We start from the raw sequence: 22,370 nt of genomic DNA on the forward strand, positions 1-22,370 counted from the left end.
TGAAATGGAAAGATCTTAAGACTGATGGATTTTTCATCATTCAGAACCTCCAGGGAGCTGTGTGGAATCTGAGTCACACTTGCCCTTGCAGCTTTCTGATGAGAACTGTCAGTTGGTAACAGGTAGCAAAGTGTTGGCTTTGCTCTGGGACTTGAGTTCTGAGACTTAGCTCTGTATCCATCCCAACCCATATGAACAACTATCTGCCTTCAATGGCTTGGGACTCTGAAGTATTCCCTCTTCCTCATCCTGAATATTTAGAGTGTGTTAGGAACAATGGATGGCGAAGGCCCCATAGATGTGATAGGCAGGTAAGTAGTCCACCAGAGGTGTCTACATCCTAATCCCTAGGACCTATGAATATGTTATGATGGATGGCAGAGAGAAATTAAGGCTGCAGATGGAGTTAATATTGTTAATAGGCTGATCTCCGCATAAGATTTTCCTGGATTATCAAGGTGGGTCCAATGTACTCATAGGGTTTTTTTAAATGTGGAAGACGGAGGCAGATAAGTTAGCACCAGAGTGAAGTGATGGGAGAAAGCCTCAGTCCGCTTTGGAGATGGAAGGGAGTAACAAGCCAAGGAGTGCAGATGGCCACTAGAAGCTGGACAAGACAAGAAAACAGATTCTTTTTAAATGTGGAAGATGGAGGCAGATAAGTTAGCACCAGAGTGATGTGATGGGAGAAAGCCTCAGTCCGCTTTGGAGATGGAAGGGAGTAACAAGCCAAGGAGTGCAGATGGCCACTAGAAGCTGGACAAGACAAGAAAACAGATTCTTTCTTCAAGCCTCCAGAAAGGAAAACAGCTCTACTGACACCTTAACTTTAGCTCATTTCAGACTCCTGACCTCTGTAACTATAAGATACTAAATTTGTGTTGTGTGGTTATAAGATACTAAATTTGTAGTAATTTGTGATAGCAGCAATGGAAAATCAAGACACTGACCAACATAGAAGTAGATAAAACCAGCAGGACATCTTGCATTGAGTAGAGCGATGATAGAACACGTTCGTCCTCATATAGAGAGGAGACATCAAATTTGACTTGACAGAGGAACCTAAAGTGAGACAATTACCTAGATGCTTGAGGGGAACATATATCAATAAAATTCCATGTTTCTTCCAATTTTCCAAATCCTTGCCTCAGTTAACAGTTGCTATAGACTGAATGTTTGTGAACCCCCCAAATTCATATGTTGAAATTCTAACCGGTAATGTGATGGTATGAGGAGGTGGGCCTTTGGGAGGTGATTAGATCATGAGGGCAGAGTCCACATGAATGGGATTAGTGCCCTTATAAAAGAGATCTCAGAATGCTCTCTTGTCTTTCTGCCATGTGAGGACATAGAGAGAAGCTGGCTGTCTGAGAGCCAGGAAAAAAGCTCTCACCAGATACCGAATCTGCTGCCACTTTGATCTTGGACTTCCCAGAATAGTAAGAAATAAATTTCTGTTGTTTGTAAGTCACCCATAAAAATTTCTGCTGTTTGTAAGTCACCCAGGTTATGGAATTGTGTTATAGCAGCCCAAGCTAAGACATTAGCTCAGCTTTCCAGAATGAATTAGAAGTCTTTGCGTTCAGTCTGTTCTACTTAGAATACTGACTTTTCTGTGGCCTCTACCCCTATGCTGTAAGCTCCTTTGAAGTGCAAACTATGTTTTATTTAGTAGTCCTAACGTAGCACTTAGCAAATGATTGTTGAACAGAGAGAGAAATAAATGAATGAATAAACGAGTGAGTGAATGCCTCTCTTTCCTTTCAGTTTTGACAAATGAGTATGGTGGGCTGGTGTGTGTATAACAACTGTGTGTTGGAATATCACAAGTTAAGCTTGAATTCATGCAAGTCATTTTGCAAGGCCTAGTCTGACAGATCCATTTGTTATGCAAGGTCATATTGTTGTAATTGTTGTCCCTCAGCATAAATATGGGCCAGGAACCAAGCATTAAAATGCAGTAAGTCCTTGGCATCTATTCTCTCCCTTTGTAGCTTGACCTGACCTCTGACGAGCCGGAGGAGAACCAGCCTGAAAACTAACCTGCAGCCCTGTCAGACTGCTGTAAGAATGACAGCTTTGGCTCATGAATGCGAGCAGGGCATCATGAGGGGGGATGTGGTCAGTCCACAGGGGAGGTTGGAACTTAGTTGGCTTCGAGGACTGGGACAGAGGGCGAGGCAGGGCAGAGTGAGAGAACATTAGGAGAACTGTGAAGCCTCAGGTTGTTTCAGGTTAAATCTGAGATGCATTTGTTCAGTGATTGTTTGCTCTACTGGATGCTTTGTGCAAAGGCACCATGCAAAATACCACGAGAGAGGCAACGAATAATCACAGCTGACATTTCCTTCCTCTTTATTATGTGGCAGACACTGTGCTGAGCAGTGTTAAAGCAGTATCTCATTTAATCCTCAAAACAATTCCATGAGTGCAGAACAACTAGGGCACTCATTAAACTGATGAGGAAACTTAAGTTTCATGACAGTAGGTGCCCAGGGGCACCCAGTAAGTGGCACAGCTGGATATTCAAACTGAGGTCTGATTCAAAAGCCTATTCTCCTAACTTCTGTACATATTGGCCTGGTCTTTAGCCTCTGAACCTCACGCTTGAATTGTTCCACTCTTATCCTAGTAGAGGAAATAAGATACACAAATACAGAAGTGATAATATGAGAAAAATGGGATAAGCACTGTAAGAAAGGAGTGAGCTCAGCATTATGGAACAGGGAACTTCTGGGAATAAAGTTCAGACAGGATTTAAGCAGCAGTGGTAAGCAAATAATAGTGGCAGCTATTGAGTGTTTACTGAGTCAGGTGTTTTACCTCCATTTAGTCATGTATTCAGAAAATATTTACTGCGCACCTACTATGCATCTGGCACCTTTCTAAGGATGTGGGATCCATTAAAAAAATGAAACAGATAAATATACCTGCCTTCTTGAATCTTGCACTGTAGTAGCGAGAAACAAAGAATAAACTATACATGTATAGTTTATACACACACAGACTCACACATATATTCATATATACACACATTTTTAAATGTTAGAGGGCATTAAACACAATGGAAAAAGAGTGGAGGAGGGCAAGAGGTATTTTAAATGGGGTAATCGTGAAATAAGGTGTCCTAAACTACCTCTTTGAATCCTCCCAACGCTTTTGAGGCAGGTACTATTTCTGTGTCCCCTTTTCAAATGGGGAAAAAAGGCTTAAAGAGGTTAACTAGATTGCTCAAGAAAGTAATAGAACTGGGATACCAACTTGGGTGTATGGACTCCAGAACCTGTATCCCCAATCCCTATGCTACTCCCTACTCGCCAGTAGGCTTTTACAATTTTTCTTCTCCTTATTCTTCTAGAAACTAGTTTAGCTGTGTTGGTTTAGTTTGGCTGTCAGGGTCCCGCTTGACCTTCCCCACAACTTGCTGAGTCCCTTCTCTATTGGTCCAGCTCAGCCTCATCTACGGAGTCCCCAGCAAAGGCCACAAGAGCTTCAGCAGCTTCAGCCCCCACCGTCTGCCCACCAGAAGCTACCTCTAGCCCAACAGAACCGTGTGTGTGCAGCCTCTGGGATTCAGCATTCGTTTCTCCTGCTTTCTCTACCATTTGTCAGGTCTCCTGGTTACTGAACCACATTTGCACCTATTATGCCCTATGGAAACTGGGTCTTGGGCCAGCAGAGGCCATTGTAGGGACCAGCTTTTGAAGCTGGGCTATTACTCTCCAGCCTGAGGAATACAAAGCAATTCCTGCCCTCTCTTGCACAAAGGCCCCAAGTTCAATAGCAGTTTGGAGCCACTCCGAGTCAGCTCCTATTATGAGATGGCTATAGCTGAAAGAGAGCTAGATTGGAGATCTCCAATTAGCATCACAGTGTGCTTTCCTGGAAAGCCTGGTCTTTGAGGAACCTGCCTGGTCTGGTCTCTGAGATCCCTTCTAATGATCTTTGGTATATAAGTGGATACTTCTGTTGGGTCTTATAAATCCACCAGGGCTAGCCTAGGGCAAGATTATCAGGTAGTTGGTATTTTAATTCATCCACAAAACAATATTTTGTCATTCAATTCTTAGTACCCAAAGAGGTAGGTACCATACTATTATCCCCATCTTATAGATGACAAAACTGAAGTACATGGAGGTTAAGTTGCCCAAGGCTAAATTGTGAGAAGCAGGGCTGGATTAGAAACTGAGTGCTGTCATAACACCCTTATAGTATTTTCTCTAGATGCTGGGGACATGTCCAGACAAGAGATCCCTGACCTCAGGAAACTTACAGCCTAGTAGGGAGATAGGCAAGTAAAACAAAGATATCAATAAGGGATAAAGTGCAGGTGGCATATTGGGACAGAGCATCCAGAGGAACAAGTAGGGCTTCCCTCTCCTTCCTCACTCACATCATTTTTGTCTCTCCAGTAGCATCATGTGCTTTGTGTGACTCACGCTCTCCATAAAATCTGTCTCTTTCCCATCTCCTCGTGATTCTTTTAGGGGACCATCTAGAAACATGTTCAAATGAGGCAGCCATTTTTAACAGCTAATGTGTTGCCCTAGGCTCTAATTATCTATTATTGTATAACAAACTACTCCAAAATGTAATGGATTACAAGCAGCCTTTTTGGTGTCTGTCATGATTTTCTGGGACAGGAATTTAGCAGGACTGTTTGTTTAATTTTAGCTGGACTGTTCCGCTCCACCTGGCAGCAACTTGGCTCACTGGGTGGTACACAGTTGATGGCTGGGCTGCTCTGGAGGGTCTACCATGGCTTCACTTACATGCCTGGCATCTTGCAGGGACATGTGGAAGGCTGAACTTCTTCTCCTTGTAGTTTCAGGACTTCCCCATGTGGCTTTCTAGCAGGTAGTCAGAATTCTTAACAAGGTGACTCACCTACCAAGAGGGACCATTGTTGAAGCAGCCAGCTCTAAAGAACTGGCATGGAATGACTTCCACCATTCCCCTTTGGTTAAATCAGCTACAGGCTAGCCCAGAGCCAAGGAGAAGAGAAGTACACTCCACCTCTGGTTGCGAGGAATGTCAAAGAATTTGTGGCCATCTTTCATCTGCCACACTTGCTAGTTCACTTTGCGTTGAATTTGCATGAAGGATTCAACGTGTTTCTAGTAAAATATTGCCTCTGAAGACTGATTGAACCTGAGTGGCTACAACCTTTTTTTTTTTTCCACTGCGCCACCAGGGAAGCGCTACAACCTTTAATGTATATTTAGTGTTCATATAAGATAACTAGACTTTCTCAGAGCAATGAATGTAGAGTGATTGCCTTTTCACATACACATACAAATTGTGGATTTCCAAATGATATTGTCAAAAGGAATGGGGATATTTAGATCTTCCGTGCATTTTTGGTAGAGGGAGTAAATAGTGTCACGGCCCATTGGCTAAGGGTTGGGATGGGGAGGAGGCAGGTTTGGGAAGGAAACTCTAGGTTGCTAAATGAAAACTGTGGAAAGATACTCAGAGAGAAAGTGGGTTACATTCATTCCAACAGGAGGAGCTGTTGAATTCCCGAGAAAGGAATAGAAATCAAAGGTAGAGAAAATAGGATTCCTAGAGGTAGCACCAGGGAAATGACAACTTCTAAAACAGTTCTAGGCACATTGTAGGTGCTCAGCGTTTATTTAATGACAAAGAAATTAGTGAAGAGATGACTGTGGAGATGGCCGCATCAGGCATCTTAGAAAGCAGACCTGGGAATAAAGGAACTCTTAGATTATTGGGGAAAATTAAATGGAATCATTTGGGTGAACCAAGAAACCATGCTTAGTACATGGCAGATTCTCAAAAAATATTAGTTGCATTCTATTGTTTACTTTTTTCTTCAAAAGTAGAAACAAGACAAAAGCTTCGCTTTGGACTGTAACAGTAAGTGGAGAATAAGAGTAGGATTAAAGGATGATTTTACCTTTGTGGGTTAAAATATAGAGCAGAGCTATCCAATAGAGCTTTCTGCAATGATGGAAATATTCTTCATCTGTTACTGACCCTTTTGAGTCCAGCCCCAACAAGGGGCTGCCCGGTATCATTTGAGCCAATATAATGAGACGGAGTTTGGTTCGGAAGCAAAGGAAAGTTTTACTCTTTTTTTTTTTTTTTTTCTTTCACACACACACTGAAGTTTTACTCTTTGATCAAAGAATGGAAAGGTGTGAGCTTCGGCTCTAGAGCACACCCTATCCCTGATAGGCCATGGGCGGGACTGCTTTATAGGGATCTCGGGCAGTGAAGTGGGAGAGCGGAGTCTCGCGATGCGGGCAGAGCTGCCCTGCTCAGGCTCCAGATCACGGGGCTGGGCTGCAGCGTCTCTGCACACAGCCCGCCTGCCGCCGCCATCTTGAATTGCAGTGCCGGGCGCAGTGCTTCTGCACACGGTTCTCCGAGTTGAAGCGTCAGGCTTAGCTGTTTTGCCCTGGCAGCTCTGGTCTGAAGCGCTGGGTTCCAGGCCTCTGCACGCTGCACCGTATGAGCAAGTGAAACTAGACTTCGCACCAAGGAAAAGAAAAGGTTAGACTTTATTTTATTACCCAGATTCTATTTTTGTTTCCCATGAATTGTTAATGGGGTTTGCTGGTGACACATCTGCACTGTTCAATATACTAGCCGCTGACTGCATGGAGCCTTTGAGCCCTTGAAATCTGCTGGTGTGCCTGAAGCAGTAAGTTTTAAATTTTGTTGAATTTTATTCAATTCAGATTTAGGTTTAAATAACCTCTTGTGGCTGCTGGTTACTTTACTGGATAAAAGGATTTACTTAATACTGATTTGAAGCAAAGTCTATAATACAAGATGGTACTCATTAATGTGTGTAACATTAATACCTTGAAATGCTTTCACATTCTAGCGAAATTCAGTTGGTTATTGAGTTACTTTAAGGAGGTAGGAGAAAAAGTTAGGCTTTTGGCTAATAGGGAGCAAATGTAGAGGCCTAAATATAAGCATATAAGACTTAAGACTGAAGGAGGGTAGTAATTTAGGACCTAGACGGTTGCTCTGGACAGAAAAAATCCTGGAGCGTGTCAGTAACTATTTATTGGAATACTATAGTTTGGTGTAACAAAGAAGTTCAGAGTGCTTTCCAAACAGCAAATTGAGTGAAATAAGTATTTATTTATAGTCACCTGGCGTAATTTGTTATTCGACTTTTACAAATGGCAGTAATGGAACTGGAACAGTTATACCATGTTCTCCAGGGTACCAGTACTACTGCCAAGAGTGGAAAACTTTAATCTTCCAAAGCCTCAATCAGCCAGTTTCTCATCTGCATCCCATAAATCATCAAGAAGGAACAAGCTCATTATCTGAGCACTAGGGACGAAAGTCTTTTACATGACACTGAACTTTTGACTACTGCAAAACATGGCAGCTTGCCATTGTATCTTTAACAGGTGTGTTGGCCCCTTTAACAGACTGGGCCAGAAGTTCGAGGTGAAGGCCTGAAATTTCAATTTTGTTATATGCTGTGACTTGTAGTGGGCCGATGTCCAAAAGTAATTGGGCCCAGTGGTCTGTGGAGTTACTTGGATGTTTTGTAGTTTTAATAGATTTGGAGAAAGAGAAGTGGGAGTTTCTCTCCCTGGAAACCTCCTCTTTGAGAGGCTAGGAATTAGGGGACCTTCTTGTTCTACTTTGGAAGGTGTTTCAATCCTGCTACTCCAAAGATCTGGGTAGGAGCTCCCAGATACAGCCTGTTAAAATTTCCTATACAGTTGCCTTCTGAATCCACAGGTTCTGAATTCACATATTCAACTGAGGGTCAGAAATATTTGAAAATAAAATTCCAGAAAGTTCCCCAAAGCAAAACTTGAATTTGCCCTGTGCTGGCAACTATTTACATAGCATTTACATTGTATTAGGTGTTATATGTAATCGGGAGATGATTTGAAGTATATGGGAGAAAAAAAAAAGTATATAGGAGAATGTGTGAGGGTTATATATGCAAACAGGATGCCATTTTAGATAAGAGACTTGAGCATCCACAGATTTTGGGTCCTGGAACCAATCCCCTGTGGATACAGAGGAATGACTGAGCCTACATCTTGTAGTCCACTGTCTACATAATGGGGCTTGTTAGGTTCTGGAGCCTCCAGAATTACCCAATATATGATTCCTATGTCATATAAAATTTACTGTGATTTTTAGTAAGATAATCATATTTCCAGAAAAGATCTCTCAATTTTCACCTCCCTTTCTAAGGACAGAAATACTATGAGTGTTGCACGGAGGGTGTTTCAGATATGCACATTGTCTTGTTCCCTGGTCAAGAAAAGATAAGTTGGTAGAAATAAAAAAGGGTATAATCTATAATAGGCATGGCAAACCTTTTCTGTAACTGTCAGATAATAAATATTTTCGGCTTTTGAACCATGTGATCTCTGTTGTAACTACTCAAATTGGTAACAAAGGCAAAATAATGTATAGATGAATGAGTGTGCCTGTGTTCCAATAGACTTTATTTGTGGACACTGAAATTTGAATTTAACATAATATACAGTTGTGATGAATGTTCTTTTTTTGATGTTTTTCAAATATTTAAAAATGTGAAAAAAGTCATTCTTAACTTGCGGGCTCTTAAAAACAACAACAGTAAAACACAAGATAGCATACCAGATTTGACCTATAGGCTGTAGTTTGCTGACTTTTTAAGATACAGACATAAGGTGTAAATATTTCATAAACATTGTAGATATTGCTGGATTCTAGAATTTTAGAGTTATGAAAGAACTTATGTTTCTATCCTTATATATGGAATTCAAAACCACAGTTTATTTACAATGAGCATCTTTGTAAGTGGGTAATTTTAAAACAATGAAAGAAAAACAAAGCGTATTGTTATAGCACATAGAAAGATGACTGATCAAGGTTGTGAGAGTCTAGGATTTTCTGCTCGGCTCTCACTCTAAGCAAGGGCTTATTAGTTTTTCTCACCTCTAAAATGGGAATAATTCTGGCTCTCCCATCCTTATAAGGCTGTTATAAAAAACTAAATGAAATTATACTCTGGAAAATTCCTGGAAAAGATCAAGTGCTACATGTGTGTAGAATAATTTTCCAGGAGTATCCCAAAAGTTCTTGGGCTGGCTTATTGTATAATTTCTCTCAGCAGTTGTGTGGGAAAATACTGCTACATAAATGGATAAATGTAGATGGATATTTTTATATTCATGCAGGGATGATCTGAAGAGAAAAATGATCTATCCTGAATATTTTATATTTAGCAACAATAGCAATCTTGCCATGTGTAAATCTTTTAAAACCGTGTTACAAACTGCTTTTTCGTTTAGAATATTGTTTTCTCTGATTTACTGCAAACACATAGATGGGCAAGGGGGGGTGAAATATACCTGCATGCATCTCATGCATAGAAAGATATATAAAATAATGGATTGAGAGTTGGATTAAAGAAAGACAAAGGCCTCCATGCAACTGGTTCTTCCTAATATTGAAAGAGTACTGATTGACAAGGAAGGTATTGGCAACAAATGATTGTTTGTGTGCTTGTGTATGTGGCTGTGTGTAAATGGAAGTGAAAGGATTGAATGTGTACTGATTGACAAGATAGGAAAGATGTCTTTTTGACTTTCTGCTGTTCAGGAAGGTATTGGCAACAAATGATTGTTTGTGTGCTTGTGTATGTGGCTGTGTGTAAATGGAAGTGAAAGGACATATACATTATTCTACAATGGGGGGATAATTTCAAGAGTGAAAATGTTCATCTTAAAATCATTCAGTTTGTTTCATTTTTAGTTTAATTAATTTCATAAAATACTTTTTTTTTGACCTGCATGAAATAATTCAATGAAAGACTAGAAAACATTGTGAAAAGGGTAAATTTTTGTTTATGTTTCTTAGGATATGAAATCACTTGTCCCCTAAATGGAGAGTTTTAATTAAAATAGATGAGAAACCAGGGAAGCAGAGGAGAAAGACATTTAAACATATTTTTCTTGTGTAAGCTTTTTCATGTTTTCTTCATAACAGTTGAATTTTCCTTCTGGGCTTTGCAGTCTAGTTTGTATAGTTATTTTGGAGAAATGAGAAATGTGAGAAGGAAAATGTAGTATTTAGTACCCCAAATATATGCTACATCTGGCTGATTTCAGTTAACTCTCCAAGCACTACTACGACAGTGTAGATGTCACAGATTATGATGATGTTAAGCTTTATATTTCCCACTTCTGACACTCATTTTCACAGTGCTGGCATCTCTGGTCACTTTTTCTTCTTTTTCTGCTCTCACTGTATGTTCACATAATCCTTATCCTTTTTCATTCTTCTGTATTTTTAATATTATTATACTCTTGTTAATAACATGCCTAATCTTTTCTGATTTGGATGCTTGTCTGTGATATTGGCAGCCATGCTCAAGAAATTTACCTTCGGGTGAGACCAGCCTAATGTTTCTCTATAATCCATAGGATGATAAAAGAGCTTTTAGTGATGGGTCAATACCAGCAAAAGTTTTTCCCATTCGGTATACACCACAGAGTCCTGACATAGTTGTTGCCAGGTTTAGCTTTAGTTAGAGGAGACCATAAGACACACTGATATTAGGTTCACAGCTTCATAGTGTAGAAGTTGTAGGGACTATAAAGCCCAACGATGCCAAGTATGAGTCCAGAAACCTCCATCATGTTATATCAGAAACCCACTGAAGGAACAAACTGTTCAAAAGGAGCACAATATGTTAAATTCCAAATCCTTAGGCATAGTTTGAAAATTGGAACCAAATTTAAACTCAGAGAGTTTTGTGTATAATCTTGGGTTTTTGTAGACCCTGGATTCATAGTCTATTAAGGTCAATGTAAATTGCCTGTGCTTTGAAGGGGCCGTACCACCCAGGGGATGAGAAATCAGCTCTGGAATTAGACGTATCTGATTTTAATCCCAGCTGTGTTCTCTGCTAGCTGAGCAAACTTGGGCAAGATATTATAGTCTCTGAACCTCAGCTTCCCTCTCTTTAAAATGGGTATAAAAATTGTACATTCTAGAGGAAATCCAGTGAAGTAAATCATATGTAATGCTTAGCACATATACAATGTTTAGTACAATGCCTGGCTCATCATAAACACTCAATAAATATCATTAAATAGTCAAAGAATAGCATACAGTCCTTCTAGGGGAGTACAAAAAATATTCAGCCTGCTTTCAAGGAGGTGGTGGTCTTTCTGGAGACAGAAGCCCTAACCGCAGGAATGATGTCAGGAACAGCATCCAAATGTGTATCATTTAAGTGCCCCAGGAATAGATGTGATCAGCTCAAAGTGTATTAAGGATTCCAAGGAGGGACATTTCACTAGCAGAATGGAGTTATCTGGGAGGGTTTCTTCAGGTCAGTGTTTAATCTGAGTTTTTAAGAATTTAATAGACAGGAGAGGAAGAGGGCACTGAGGTAAGGACATTTTTGGCTGGGAAAATGGAAACCATGCCCTAACGAGATCTAGTGATACAGGTCTGAACTCGTGAGGAAAGACTTGCTGCTTTTAGACCTGTTCCAGTCACAGTCATTACAGTTATCAAAAATATGGTCAATCCAAAAATGGAAAAATTGGCTCCCTGTCAAGTGTTATGCATCTGGGACCCGAATTCATGATCCCGGGGTTTGAACCTAAGCTTGGCTAGTGTGTGATACTGAGCAAGATTCTTACCCCCTTGGTGCTTCAGTTTTCCCTCTTTCAGAGGAAGGTTTTAAGAGTTAAATTTTGTGTTATAAATGGAGATGCCTACTGTAACATTTTGTATGTAACTCCACTTGCATTATGATAATCCTTCAAATCTTTAATTCCATGCCCTCTCTCTTACCTCCTCGTTTAGACACTGATTGCTTGGGGAAACATTTGGAAAGAAGTGGGATTTACTACATTTATCCTTCAGAGACAGTAGCCTTATGTTTTTGGAGGGTTTTGTCATTTAGAGCACCCTCCAGTGTGTATCATCTCATTTGATTCTCACAACACTGGGAAGTGGACAGAGAATTCCAGTAAAGGAGAACCAGCAGAGTGGACAGGGGCTGGCTCCTGGAAAGACAGTGGGGCTGTCAGGAAAGACACAGTCCTTGCTCACTTCATCCCCAAGGGGATTTGGCTAATAGCCTGTCTCCTGCACGCTGGGAAAGCTGTAAGTTGAGAACTACATTATCACCAAAGCAACCCCGGGGCAGGAGTTTTAGCTTTTAATGTGCTGAAAGGGTTCCAAAGACAGAATGCAAAGGAAAACTGCTTTGTCAGGTATAAATTTTAGTCCATAAACAGTCTTTTAAAATTTTAGTCCCTTCTGTGGCTCTGTGACGTTTTACTTGGAAGACTTTGCAATACTTTGAGAAATATACCGTAAAACCCAGACAGTCTGGATTGGAAAAATGGCACGCAGGGATCCACCACAACAGGGCTCATCTCATCCCCTTTGCGCTGAGGGTTCAGTGAATGGGCGTAAAGGGGGAAATCACACCCCAGTAAGTATTTTCACCTGTGTGAAGACCGAAAGGCAATTTGACATCCAAAGAGAGCTGCATGCATATGCTGGGAGGTGACTTTAGGCCTGGCATTGTTCTTGGAGATTGCCTTGTGCCTCCAAGCTGTTTAGTTCATCTTCTTCCCAGGGTGGGTCTTGACAAGTCATTTGTTCATGGAAGACTCTTCAGAGGTAACCTTCAACATTTACAATGGAGGATCCATTCCCTGCAGGAAATACATGCAGAATATAGCTATGCTTATTTAAGAGCAAATGTTCTGTTCTGAGAGGGCAAGAAACAGTTTCCCTCTCCTTTTGCCGTCATGCGCACACACTTTGGGGCGCCCCGTCTCATGCTGCCTGTTGCTTCTGCTGGGTTGGGGGGCATGCAGAGTTTTTTACTTTATTACGTTATTTACATTTTTAGATTGTTCCTGGGATTAATTGCTATTGAAGCGCACATTTAATTAGCATAAACTTCAGTAACAGCTTAATATAAATTAAATTACAAGCCATCTCTCTTTGAGAAATATTAGGATTTATTAGTGGGCCCCCCCAAAATAATTAGTTTGAACAGATACATTTCAGCACTAAGTGTTGGAGGAAGCTTTGTGTGCAATTATATTGAGCACATTCCCTCCTTCCCCTCTCCCCTTTTTGTGTCTTCTGGTGATAGCCTGGTGGGAGATGCCTTGTCTGTTTGCCCAAGGCCTTAGGAAAGCAATAATGGTCACCGAGACAGAAATTGGCTCTATTGAGAGATAAAGGAGGAGAGGGAGGAAGAGCCTGAAAATAAGGCTCAGGTCACAGCTCATGACTTAAAAAATGTTGAAGCAAAAAGAAATGAAAGTTTTAAATCCAAGAAGTATGAAACGACTTTCTCATAAATCTCTAAATGGCTAAAAGAAACGGTAGTTAAGTAATTCCTGCTTGCGCCATGGGCCAGGAAAAAGAGAGTGCATGCTCTGTGCTGTTGCCAAATTAATCTCCTAGAAGAATAGCTTGATCGTATCATTCCCCTGCTCGAGAACAGACAGTTAAGGGAATTGGGACAGTTCTGAGTCCCAGTTTTGCCATTTGTCCATTTGACCTTCGGCAACGCACTAACCTCTTGCTGCTTCAGTGCTTTCATGCGTAAAAGAGGTATAGTGATGGATCCTACCTCACAGGGTAAGTATAAGGATTACATGAAATAATGGAGGTAAAACTCTTAGCACAGTGACATAACAAAATCACTCAATGTTTGTTGTTATTAATAGAGGAGGTACATTTTTCTTGGCACAGCATTTAAGGTCTTTTACCATCTTGCATCCACCTGTATTTAAGCAGGATGCCTGGCCATTCTACTGCAGGATGCCTTTCCTCCAACTAAACCAGTACCATGTATTATAATCTGTTGTGTGTCCCACTTCCTCTATTAACTGGTAAGCCCTTTTTGGGTAAGAGATGAGATCTTACTCAGTTTCAGAACTCCCCGTGACCAGAAGAGTCCTTATAAAATGCAGATGCATCCCTACTTATGAAAAGAGTAGGTTTGCAAAGTCTGTTAATTTAAGCCCATGTGTTTGTAAATCCATAGTGTTTTAAAAAGGGTTTAAGCTTGTGGGTAGGACACCAGTTTGGCCTTGAGTTTTCCTGTAGGTGAAATGAAAGAGTTGGATGAGACGATTCATCAATAGCGCTCTCTCCAACTTAAAAATATTGTGATTTTATTTAATCTGTCTTAATTTCATTGTTGTCATGTTTCTGTGATGCCAAGCATCACCAACATTAAGCCTGAAAGATTAGCCAAAATAGTGATAATTTCAAATACCCACATGTTTCATATTATATAGAAAGCATATATTTAAAAAATTTTTAATTTTATTTACTTTTGGCTGCATCAGGTCTTTGTTGCTGAGTGTGTGCTTTCTCTGGTTGCGGTGAGCGGGGGCTACTCTTTGTTGCAGTGCGTGGGCTTCTCATTGAGGTGGCTTCTCAAGTGCTGGCTCAGTAGTTGTGGCGCGAGGGCTCAGTAGTTGTGGCTCACGGGCCTAGTTGCTCTGCAGCATGTGGGATGTTCCCGGACCAGGGCTCGAACCAGTGTCTCCTGCATTGGCAGGCAGATTCTTAACCAGTGTGCCACCAGAGAAGCCGGAAAGCATATCTTTTTTTAAAAACATACTTTTCTGTTTTCAACAAGATGCTTGACACTAGACTATTCTTCACTGTGAATTTGACAAGGGAAAGCCAGCCAAAGTGAAGCAGATGTTTGGAGGATTTAAAAGATGTAGCTAACCTTTATATAATTTTGTCTTTTAAAATTAATTAATTAATTAATTAATTTTTTTGGCTGCATTTGGTCTTTGTTGCTGTGCGCAGGCTTTCTCTAGCTGTGATGAGCGAGGGCTACTCTTGGTTGCGGTGCGTGCGCCGGCTTCTCATTGTCGTGGCTTCTCTTGTTGCGGAGCACGGGCTCTAGGCATGCTGGCTTCAGTAGTTGTGGCACATGGGCTCAGTAGTTTTGGAGCACGGGCTTAGTTGCTCCGTGCCATGTGGGATCTTCCCGGACCAGGGCTTGAACCCGTGTCCCCTGCACTGGTAGGTGGATTCTTAACCACTGCGCCACCAGGGAAACCCCTGTAATTTTGTCTGTTACATGGATTCTTGAATATTCTTCATAAGAAAGTAGTAAAGGCAGAGATTTCCAGCTGTTATCAATTGTTCTTGATTTTCATTTTCATTAATGGAGCTACCCTTCCCTTGTGGAAAACCTTCAGAGAGAGTGTTGACACCAGGATAACACTCCCTCTAAAATAAGAGATGGGTCATTAATCATATGGTGGTAGCTTCACAAAGTTGTGGAAGGTATTAGTTTCCAAAACTGTGGCTGACCTCATCTCTAGAAGTGTGCTGATGAATCAAATGAGGCGAGTGGTTTCTGGAAACTAGAGTAAATAACTAATGCTTACTAAATTACCTAAATTACTAAATGGGACATTGGATTCCTTTGAAGAATTAAATTTGTCTCATGTGACTGAGTGAGCCATTTCTTTCAACAGGTAATTTATTTAACAGTAAGCACAGCCAGTGTGTGGTAATACAGGTCAAATCCTATTGAAGAAAAAGAATATGCATTTTAAAACACTTTCCAATCTTTCATCCAGTAGCATGATTCTTTCACACAATATCTGAATGCGTAAAACCAGTAAACAAGTGCTCTGGTCAGCAGCCTGTAGGTGGATGAAACAGTGTTTATTGGGGTATCAAAATTAGTTCCCACATAATTGTTCCATTCTTTTGGTAAAAATACTGAATGATTTAGGAAACCTTTTTTGTATGGTTCAAGGCAGTCTTTAATTAAAATAGAAAGTGAGAGAGTCAAATAATACAAAATGTGAATTATAGAATGAATTTAAAAGAATTGAAGGAAAACAGTTTTATTTCCTTTACATTTTGTGGGCTGGTATATTTGAAATTGCTTCTTTCCCTGACATTTTCTGTTGCCCCAGCCCTTCCTGCAATTTGAGTTTCAGTTAAAAGATATAAAAATAAAAGCAGCACCTATTTTAATTGTACCTACTGTATGCCAGGCCCTGTTCAAAGTACTTTATATTTATATTAGCCCATGTAAAATTACAGAATCCTCAACATGAGGTAGATACAAGTATCATCCCCATTTTACAGAGATGTTAAGACACTTTCCCAGGATCGCACAGCTCCCAAGACTTAAGCAGTCTGACTCTGTAGGTTCACCTTGTACTATGTTTGTCAAACTTGAGCATGTCTCGGAATCACCTGGAGGGCTCCTTGAGTCACAGATTGATAGGTGCCACCCCCAGAATTTTTGAGTCAGTAAGTCTGGGGTGAGAGCTGAAAATCTGCATTCTGTCAGTTTCTCAGGTGATTCTGATGCTGCTGGTCTGAAGGCCACACTTTAAGACCATTGTACTGTGCCTCTCTGTAATATACTCATAAACCAGAAGAAGGTTGTTACGGCAGAAAAAGTCAAGGCTTTTCCATTTTGTAAGTTCAGACTGTGAGGCCACTTAGGGTATAGGAAGATGTGTGATCACTCTTTTCTGGCTTTTTTGGATCCTGAGACTAGAAAAACTTCCCAGGATAGAGGGAATCAAGAAAAGCAGACATTGGTGGGTTCCTTTGAATCTGTCTCTGCTGGACTCTTCCCCAGGGGAGGCTGAGAGGAAATGGGGAAAAAATAGAACTCCCCAGAACCCCCAGGTAGGGTTGGTCGACCTGAGAACAGAGAAGGCCTGTGTGCTTTGCCAGGTGGAGCCCATGGAAGCTGCAAAGCCTTGGAGTTCCCATTGCTCAGCATGCTGGGTAAGAGACTATGTGGGGTGTCTTGGTAGACACGCTGGGGTATCATTACAGGGTTTCTTGGAGCCTCAGCAAGGGGCATAAGCAAGAAAAGTATCCTCATGGGCATTTAGGAGGACTCAGATGTGGCCGGCAGAGAGCAGCTGACTTGCTGAGCCTGTGGTGTTGGGATAAGGCTGATCAGCAGTGATGTGCCCTGCTGGATGACCAAAAACCATAGCGGGATGAGGGTGTCCCCCGGATGCTGTGTGCACAGGTCATTACACAGAGGACCAGAAACCTACCCTCTGCCGCCTCTCCCACCCGCCAAGCCATATAAACCCCCCAAACCTCAGGCTTCCTGGGGAAAAGGAGGTGGGGTGGGTTGTTTCCAGCATCTTGAGGAAAAGAAGTGTAATAAAATCCGTTAAGTTTGGTTATATAAATATGAAGAGAGCTACATTTCTTACGTATGAGTTCATGGGATGAAATCTATACTTGCTACAAATTGGTTGCTGTGTAGAAATTTAAAGAATGCTAGTGCAAGGGATATCTGTGCCTAACGGAGAAACCCAGGGACAGATAAAACCAAACCCTTGTGAATCAATAGAGGTGACCCTGTGAGAGGACTGGTATCCAGAGACGTCTCAGCAGACTTCAGAAATACCATTATTGTATTGTAAAGAAACTTAGTCTGAAAGAGAACAACCAAATGCTTTAAATTTACAAAGCAGAAATAAAACGGTTGGCTGAAAGAAGGCAGGGAGTGTAAGAGTTTACTGGTAGTTCATCTAGGACTCAGCCTTTCTTTCCTTGGGAAGCAAAGGGGGCTTGGAGTGGCATCAGCCCAGACCAGCAAGGGAGGCCATTACTCACTCCAAATGGAATCTTTCTTGACTTTGTAAGAACATAGGACACCCCCACCCCCATCTATCAAGCCCCAGAGGGCTAGTCATTAGCATGTGTGAGCTATAGTTTCCTTACCTATAAAATGGAAATACTACATCCCTGATAGAGTAGTTCGACTTTTATGTGACGCCAAACACATCACCCTCCTCGTGTAGCTGACACCATGTTTGTTCTGTTTTGTGATAATTTCAAGAATAATATATTTGACTTAAAGTAAAAGGCAGAGTGATCATGCTTGGAAGCAAGAATATAAATTATGTGGCAAAAAAGTAAAATTTGACCTGAAAACTACTTTTGGTGAAATAGAAAATTCTTGATTTTCTTTACAACATTAACATTCTTAATTTTGCTCATCATCTAGTATGTAGGAATGAAGAACTTTTTCAACTATAGATATTTTACTGTCTGTTTTTACAGAATGTATGACTCACAATGTATGGGTCCATTATCTTTCTCTTTCTAAGTCATAGAACTTCTGATTTATTGAGTTGAAGTATACCCAATGGAAAATCTATATTTCTCAGTCTCCTTTGCAGATAGGTGTGTCCATATGTCTAGGTTATAGCCAATGAAATGTGAGTGGAAGGGTTATATGGTACTTCTGGAATGCCCCTCAAAATGGAGGGTGTGAATTTTAGCCAATTATACAGTTTAGAGGGTACACAGTTCACACAAAATTTACAGCTGACACCAATTGCAAGTTCAGGGGGCTCCCAAACCACCTTCAGGTTTGATCGTTCACTGAAGGACTCATAAAACCCACAGAGTAAAGCTGTTATTCTTACAGTTAAATACAGGGAAAGAGATGCATAAGTCAGAATCCAGTAGGGATCCAAATACAGAGCTTCCTGTTGTTATCTTCTCTTGGAGTTATGAATGTTGTAAGTTGCCTCCCGGCCATAACGTGTGACAATCCACAGCTTCTTGGGAGAAGCTCACCCAAACCTTGGTGTCCAGAGTTTTATTGGGGCTCCATCTCATACTGCTCATTGGCTGACCTGAAGTCTCTAGCCCCTCCAGGAAGTTGGGCTAATATACTTATAGTCTCCATTTCCTCTGGTGGTTGGACCTGATACTGTGTGGACCCCATCATAAATCATGTTGTTAGACTGTCCAGTGGCCAAATTCTCCAGCCAAATGAAGACATTTTATCATGTGGAGGGTTTCAGGGACCAAGAGATCACCTCCCAGTAGCTGGGGGCAAAAGCCAGAACTGTCTTTGGGTAAGATCAATTCACCACTACACAGAGGGTCGGGACTTTTCCTTCATCCTTCTATCTGAAACACCAGTTTAGTGACTGAGCTCTCACAACCATCATTGTGAGGAAGAAACCACATCCTAGAGTTGATGGAATGGTGTCTGAGAAGGAACCCAAGCCTCTGATGGCTTCATGTCACTGAAGTCATCCACCAGCATGGACTGACGAGCTCTAAACTTTTTTTATACAGTGAGGAATAAAAATCTATCTGACTTAAGTCATTTTATTTTTTACTTTTTTCCCTCTTCACATCATTAAATATAATCCTAACCCAAACTGCATATTCTTGACTTTCTGATTTAGAAAGATAATGCCTACTCTCTTACTTTAAAACTGTCCTCATTTAAAAAAAAGTCTCATTAATTGTCAGGGATATCTGACTCCAATTTTCAATCTTCAAAGTACACATTTTTGAGAAGTATCTTAATTGCATTTGGAAAGACATTTCCTTCTAAAGGAAAAGTTCTCTCCATGCTCAGTGTTTGAGTGGATCCAAACTTACTTCCATCAGAGTATTGTGTCCATTTTTACTGAGGATACATTTGAATGCTTCAGGCAGGCTTAGTTTTGGGCATTTTTACTTTATACCAAGACTAACATTTCCCATAGTATTATTCACTATGTACTTATATCATGGTGACTCCTCTCCCCTTCTCATTTATTGTAAGGGGAACCTTTTATTGACAGGTAGCAATCATTTTCTGTATAGTCACCTTTTGGTGTGCTTGGACATGCTGTCCCCATCCAACTGTGTCTTTCCCCCCATCACTCATAAAAGAGATATAATAGCTGTAGTTCTCTTGCAGTCAGTCAATTGCTGCAGTTAACAAGCGGTTTATTAGAGTGTTGACCTCCATTAGCTGAGAGGCTAGGTCATTAACTGCCTCTGATAACCATTTCTCAAAGTTTATGACTTAAATAATTACTTAAATAATGACTTTTATTCTTTTATCTGGATTAAAACCAAGTTTCATAGGAACTCAGAATTTAGGGATAAAATGAGTAATATTGGTTAAGAAATATCTGTAGATTTGAACCCCCTGCATTTTGTTTTAGGGCTCTGGTGTTTGTATTAGAACCTCCAGGGAAAGATGAGTTACAGACTCTGTAACTGCCATGTACCAGGGAAGCACTCTCAATGATAACATGTATTTGTCTTCTGGGGACTGGAGTATGTAGGTAAATTAAATGTTTTCCTTTACCTGGAAATACCAGCAGTTTTAACATAAACTATGTAGCCTCAGTGTTTTGTGACTTATTCACTGCTAAGCAATTGTGTGCTACCTATATTTAGTTTTCTGTAGTAAGTGGAAAACTCTCTTCAGGGCGAAGGGAGCTATTACTGCTAATCTCTATTTGGTATCACTAATGAGTCATGTTAAAAAGGACAAAGACATTCACAGGTTTGGTCATGCCACACCAGTGCTCACAAACCTCACCAATTGTCAATTGCCTATGAATAAAGATTTTACCGATACAGAAGTGGCAGGTTTGGGGTGCTAACTCATAGAGTGCCAGTTTCCCTATTTCTAAGGTGGGGATGATAGGATCAATATTTTTATTCCCAGATATTTTGTGGATGAAATGAAATAATGCCTCTGAAGCATTTATGAACAGGATGAGAGATTAAAATGCCACTTCTGTTTTCATATTGTTAATATGCCTAGAAAAAATTAATGTTTTAGACTAGAGAAATGAATATTTTTTCATTGAATTCTTTCATTCAATAATTTAGATACTTTCAACTATATAAAACTAATAAGGCATTTTTCACTTCTAACATAGACTGCAACCAATCTTATTTTGGTTGACTTGGCTCTTGTGCAAAGAAGATTATCAAAGGAAGAGCATGAACCATTTCTTATTCATCTCTGTAGCTACTCTGGCTGGTATTGCGCCTATCTTACAGTAAGTTTTGAATAAATATTTGTGAAATTCCTTAAATATACCGGGTAAAAATTAATCTCTTTTTGATATCTTTATGAAGTAGATTTTTCCTTTCATATTCTGTCTTACATCAGCTCTTTACATTTCTGCCTACTCTGCTAACTTGCGGGCTTACTTAGAGCAGAGACAGAATCTCCTTCACTTGTGTCTGTCATGATGCCCACCACCATGGCTTGCCTATAGCAAAGCATTTCCCAGAGGTTGTTTCACCAAAAACTAACATAATAGGGTATTATATTAGTATTATATTTGCTGCTGGAACAAATTGCCACAGATATGTGGCTTAAAACCACCTGAACTTATTATCTTACAGTTCTGAAAGTCAGAAGTCAAAAATCTGTCTCACTGTGCTAAATAAAATCAAAGTGTTAGGAGAGTTATTTCCTTCTGAGGCTCCAGAAGAGAATCTGTTTCTTACCTTTTTTCATCTTCTAGAGGCTGTCCTCATTCCTTGGCTTCTGGTCTCTTCTTCCATCTTTTTTTTTTTTTTTTTTTTTTTTTTTCTTCTTCCATCTTTAAAGCCTCAGCATAGCATATTCAAATCTCTCTCTGCTTTCATGGCAGCATTGCCTTCTCTCTGTTTCTGACTCTTCCTGCCTCCCTCAGGAACCCTTGGGATTATATTGGGTCTACCTAGATAATCCTGAATTATTTACCCATCTCAATATCCTTAATTTAATCACATCTATAAAGTAACATAGTCAAAATATCTGGGGATTAGGATGTGGGCTTTGGAGCGCCACTATTCTGTCTATCATAGATATTAATAGGTAATACGAAGGGAATAAAAAGATTCCATCGTCAGATGAATTTGGTAAACTTTGGTATAAATAACAGAAAACATGAGACTTTTAATGCAGGCTCCGACTTTTCCTGAGCCTTTATTCCTAACCTTTTTGGTAACAGATATCTTTTTTTTCCCCAAAGAGTATTTAATAGAATAGTGTTTGTGGTAAAGTCATGGGTAAAAGTGGAAAAGAAATCTGGAAACTTTGATTGCTTTCCATTACTTATAGACAGAACTTAGATACCTAAAATGAATAATAAAATTTCTCCAAGAACCTTAGTTCTTTAGATTTTGGCTAGGTCTGATGAATCAAACTTTAATTTATTCTTTATTAGTTTCCTCACCAAACTGTCCTTATCCAAAAAGGACAATTCCTTCCAGTTTAAGCTCTGATATGTAAAGAGCTTGAAAGTTGTCACTCCCATCCTTACAACAAGAAAAACCTGGACAAACTGAAAAATCATCTACTTTGCTTGGACCTATCAGAGAACTGAGGTTATAGGGCAAACTACTACCCTGACATCTGTAGAGTCAGGAGCATCCAGAGAGATACAGCAAGTGAGATCTGCTTACCTGGAGCAGAAGCCACTGGAATTGTAAACTGGTAGGAGCACTTAGATGGTGATTTGGACAGATTGCTGCAGGCCAAGTGGACTAGCTTGAGAGTGAGAAACTCCTGGAGCCCAGCCTTGTGAAAGATCTTCTGG

The sequence above is a fragment of the Physeter macrocephalus genome, chromosome 11 (assembly GCF_002837175.3).
Source record: "Physeter macrocephalus isolate SW-GA chromosome 11, ASM283717v5, whole genome shotgun sequence".
Taxonomy (NCBI): Eukaryota; Metazoa; Chordata; class Mammalia; order Artiodactyla; family Physeteridae; genus Physeter; species Physeter macrocephalus.